General features: G+C 34.4%; 1 long non-coding RNA gene across 1 annotated transcript; it reads left to right on the top strand.

Moving 5' to 3' along the window:
- The first annotated feature begins 1,906 nt into the window (after positions 1 to 1,906).
- On the top strand, positions 1,907 to 4,154 carry LOC142176540 (uncharacterized). Its single transcript, XR_012705206.1, has 2 exons — positions 1,907 to 2,639; positions 4,072 to 4,154. It is a non-coding gene; the product is annotated as an uncharacterized LOC142176540 (long non-coding RNA).
- The last annotated feature ends 1,227 nt before the right edge of the window (positions 4,155 to 5,381 follow it).

Genomic DNA, 5,381 nt, shown 5'->3' on the forward strand with positions numbered 1-5,381 from the left:
AATTAAGCTCAAAAGGGTCAAAGAAAGCCTAAAATCATTTTTCAAATCGAGCATCACCTAATATTTCGCTTTAATTCACATACCGGGCAAGTTCTAGACACAAATACAATGCATGGACTACACAATTCTCACCACACATGGCATATAACTCATTTAGGTTAGCTCATCAAGACACTTCATTATGAGCAGTCAATTCAGTAACAAACATACAATTTAAGGCACTTTCAATGAGATTCAACAATTAAGACTAAGCGCGTTACACTCTAGGGTCTATTGTGTCCAGGTGTGTCAACGCTATGAGTTCACTTTTCTATAGCTTATAACTCCTTATTTTAGTCAAAAAAAATATATAAAAACATAAATTAGAAATTACCTATGCTCGGTTCAAGATAAACCCTTGAAAAAGAACCGTGGCTTAGAGAAAAACCAAGGAGAAGTTTACATTATCCTAAAAATAAAAATAAAATTAAAAATCTTTTTGTTGTTTTCTATATACTCATTCCCTCAAGAACTCCTTTTGAAAGAAATCCTTCATCAGGCGGAACCATATCAAACAATTGTTTTTTTTAAGCTTCACTTGGCTAACTATCTAGCCAAACAAACAACCTAATTTAACTGAAATAGCATAAAAACTTACATAATGTACCAATCCAACAAAAACAAACCACACAATTCAAAACAATCGTACAATCCATAATAGTTAAAATAACCCCACACCCCACACTTAAACTTTAGGCATGTCCTCATGACTTTCATTGCTAAAAAGAAAAGAGGCAAAGATACTTCCCCGAAATTTCAATCCTGATCTAAGACAGTGTCAAGATTCACATTACATGCACGCCCCAATTTTCTAAGTCAGCCCATAAATTTTTTCTCCGATTTGACTTGTCGATTAGCTATCTCCTCCACACGGTTGCCCAACCCAGTCATAGTGATGCGAAATCCTCCACCTCTTTTTCCAATGTGTTTTGACGAGGCAATCTGGTAGATCGGGAAGATGAAGCTGCTCGTGATAGTGTTGCTGCTGGTGCTGCTTGTGATGTTGATCTTGATAGTCTTGCAAGAAGACTCGGACTCGGACTCCCAGGTAGCTACCTTAATAGGCTGACCTCTCCACTACACACAAACCGAAGGATAACTCTTCGATCTCAACTAACGAACCTGTCGGGCTAAAATATCCACTAGCTCATCCTCGTAGGTCAAATCCTTGTCCAACTAAATAGTGCTAAAGTCTAACACGAGGGATGGATTGTCGTGATACATCCGAAGCATGGACACATGAAACACCCGATGCACAAGTGATAAACCTGGTGGCTGTAAGCACGTGATTTTTGCCCTATGAAAGAACTACTCCAAAAAAATTCAAAATAAATTAATTTTCCTTTTGTGTGCAATTTTTGTATTTTTGTGGTATTTTTGTATAATTATTTGTATTTTTGTTTGTGCATGTTTATTTGTTTAAATTAATAAAAATATAAAATATGTCGCATTTTCATTTTGTATTTATTTGAGTTTGTTTTACAAAATGAGAAAATTAGAATAAAAAATAATAATAATGTACATTGCATTTTTAGCATTTAACGTCTAAATTGTGAGATTTATCGTTAATTTCTATTTAAATGTGCGATAATAGTTATTTGGAATTAATTAGTATTTTTTATAAGTTAATTTAGTTTATAAGTTAATTTAGAATTTTAGTTTTATTAATTAGGAAGTAAAAGAAAAAAGAGCAAGAATATAAAAGAAAATCGAAATTAGGCCTCTTCTTCAATTTTGAACCACAGACCCAAATATACCCAACCTTCCTCTACGACCCGGTCCATTTCAAACCGGGTCGACCCAGTCCATAACCAACACCCTAAAATTGTATTTTTCTCTTTCACTGTTGAAAACACCATCCGCCCCCCCTTCCTCATCTTCTTCTTCTCCAAAAAACAAAACACCCCAAGCTCCTCCCATGGAAGCCCTTCCCCCTCACACCCTTGCCCCCTCACGTTACACATCAACACATACACTCTCACACACACAACACAACACTCACACACACAGTGCACACAGCAGCCGTTCATGGCTGTTGCTTCTTCTTCGCCTTCGTCCCAAACGACCTTGACTGCTGCGTCTTCTTCCTCATTTCAGTTGCATCAAGCTTAAGCTCAAGCAGCCATGGCTTCCCCTCTCATTGCTGCGTCTTCTTCCTCGTTTCAGCTGCGCCAAGCTTGAGCTCAAGCAGCCATGGCTGCCCCCTCGCTGCTTCTTCTTCCTCGTCACTTGCAACTGTTCAACGCTTCAGCTTCTTCCAGCTTCGTCATCGTCGAGTTGTCGCTGCCTGTCGCTACTGGTTGCTTCTTCTCCTCCCGCTTCACGGCGCTGCGTGCCAGCGGCCATGGCAGCTTTGTTGCTGCTTCTGGCTACTTCTTCTCCATGGCAGCTTTGTTGCTGCTGCTCGATGTTTCTTCTTCTCCAGCTTCGCGCGGCCATGGCAGCTTTGTTGCTTCTGCTTCAGTTCTCGTCGTCGCCAAACACCCCTCCATCGAGCTTCGTCTATTGTTTAAGTTTCCGGGAAGATTCGAGTGATTTTGGTGCAATAATTGTCTCCGGACAGATTTGCTTTCTTCCAAGTTCTTCATCATTTCGATCCGGTTAGTGGGTTTCAGTTTCATTTTTTGTCCATAATTTGTTTGATATTTTTGGATCTGAAATTAGATATGTTCGATATTAAGTTCATGTTTATCGTTTTGTTATTTTCTTCAGTTTGTTTCATTTTTTTTTCTTGTTTATTTTTAGGTTGAAATTGTTAGTTTAGTTATAATATTGTTAGATTTAAGTTAAGTTCAATTAATTACTTCTTCAGTTTGTTTTATTAATTTAAAAGGATTTAGTTTTAATATAGAAAAGTGTTAGTTTAAATCATTTGAATCCGTCATATTTGTTGTTTAATATAGATTTAATTCGTGTTCATTTTGTTTGAAGTTTAATTCAGTGATTTAATGTGAAGTTATGTTTTGGTTTTAATTTTTTGATTTAGTTTTAAATCATGTATCTTTGTTGTATTTTGTTGGATTTAATTGATTATTTGAGTTTAGAGTTTGAATCTGTTTATTTATTTTGTTTAAAGTTTAATTTGAATTTGAGCTCATGATTTGAATATACTTATTTGTTATTATTGTTGAATCTGAAAGTAGATTTGTTGTGTAAAAACATTGTTCAGTCAATAATTCAAGTTGTTTCTTTGTTGTTCATCATATAGTTTGAGTTTGTTCATAAAATATGATTAGGAATTGGTTATAGCTGCTATATTTTGGTTAGAATTGATTAGTTGAACTTGTTATAGCTGATGGGGTAGATTGGTAAATTACAATGTTTTGAGGGTCAAAATGGTAATTTCAGTAAGGTCAGAGGGGTATTTTTGGAATTAAAATTCTGAACAATTATTTATTTTGAGTGCTCTGTCAATTAAGATTAAAATAATATTAAAATAATCAATAATGGGGGGACATGATATAATGGTGGGGAATAATGCAATTGTTTAATATAAGTATGGGGGACAAGATATAATGGGGTATTTGTTTAATGTAGTGGGGGACAAAACATTAGGTAGTGGGATAAAAAGGGGATGAGTGGGAAGATAGTGGGTTTTATGTTTAAAAATGCTGAAAGATGGTAATAAATAGGAGAGACCTGATCAGATTTTAAAGAAGAGGGGAGAGATAAAAAAAGAGCGTTGAATATTGAAGATAGAGAGAAAAATTCCGAAAATACTAAGACTCCAAAAACAAAAAGAAAAACATTCTGGAAATTCAAAAGAAGAATAGTATACACCCGATATACAATTTAAATATTCTGATATAGGGATTCAGAAATTAAGGGTTGAACATTAATTAGTCTTTCAAATCTGAAAAGATTCCTTTGGCTTCTGTCCGTTGATTGTTGTCGGTGTTTCTGGATTTTTATCTTGATTTTAAAATCTGTCACTGGTTTTTCGTTGCTGGTTGTTACTGGTTGCTGGGGTTGCTGGGGTTGTATGCTACTGAATTTCTGCTGATCTCCCTTTTCTTTTGCTTCCAATATCAGGTACACGACTGTAACACTAGCTATTGCAAGCTAATAATGTGGAAGCATGAATACATATGAAGAATTGAATTTTGAAGTTTTAATGTCGCTTTTCTTTGTTCCTTTTATTGATTGTATTTAGGCTATTTCATGTATTACTGAATAATAATTGGAATAAGAGAAAATAACATAAGTTAGTCTTTAATGAATCAGTTTGGCAAAACGGGTTAATTCACTAGTTATGAAGGTTTTAAGATTATCAACAGTAGATTAATCGTGAACAAGTAGCTAAATTTACCTAAGGTATGAATTTAAACTGAATTTCGTGAATTAGGCATTAAGGCACGATTTGAGTTCAAACAAGATTAGAAGAACGTTTAAGTTTAATAAACTTTCTAATAAGCATTAGTAATTATGGTTAAATCTAGTTTCAAATGGTTGTGAATAATTAATCTCAATAGTTTTTTTATAACAATGCGAGTTTTAATCTAGCTATATTTGATTCTTTTGAATATTAGTTGTCAAATTTTTATTTTATTTATAATTTCGAATTTTTGAGTAAAATTCCTTTTCATCAATATTTGTATTAATCTAGCAATTAGTATGTCATGCTTTCTTAAATAAATAATAATAATAAAAAGCTCGTAATTAATTAGGATTTTCTTTCTTTATTTTAGAGACTAATTTTAATAGAAAAATATAGTCGCTTTAAGATTTGTCCATTTAAAATAAATGAGACGAGCCTCGCCTAGTAAAATATGTAGATTGCGGGGCCCTCACAAATGTATGCATTAATTATTTAGAACATCGGAGTTGGCCGTCTAGTGAAATTTTACGGCCTTTCCCAAAACAACAATACGCTAGTCGCTCTAGGCGCGTCTTTAATAAATTATTTTCTTAAATATGGGTGTGCATTTATGTAACCCAAATCCAAATCTCAACGGAGACGAAATGTGTCGATAAGCACGGGTGCATTGATTGCGACGTGGTTTGAAACACGTTTTCACAATGTTGCAATTCTCCGTAAAATAATAACAATAAATAAAAATAATAAAAGCGATTAGAAGATAAAATTTGCACATAAGTTTATAATATGTATTATATCAAATAATCAAGCCGAATATAACAATTGAGCGACCGTGCTAGCACAGAACTCGGGAATGCCTAACACCTTCTCCCGGGTTAACAAAATTCCTTATCCGGATTTCTGGTTCGCGGACTGTAATACAGAGTCATTCTTTTCCTCGATTTGGGATTAAAATTGGTGACTTGGGACACCCTAAATCTCCCAAGTGGCGACTCTGAAATAAACAAACAAATCCCGTTTCGAT

The sequence above is a fragment of the Nicotiana tabacum genome, chromosome 22, assembly GCF_000715075.1.
Source record: "Nicotiana tabacum cultivar K326 chromosome 22, ASM71507v2, whole genome shotgun sequence".
Taxonomy (NCBI): Eukaryota; Viridiplantae; Streptophyta; class Magnoliopsida; order Solanales; family Solanaceae; genus Nicotiana; species Nicotiana tabacum.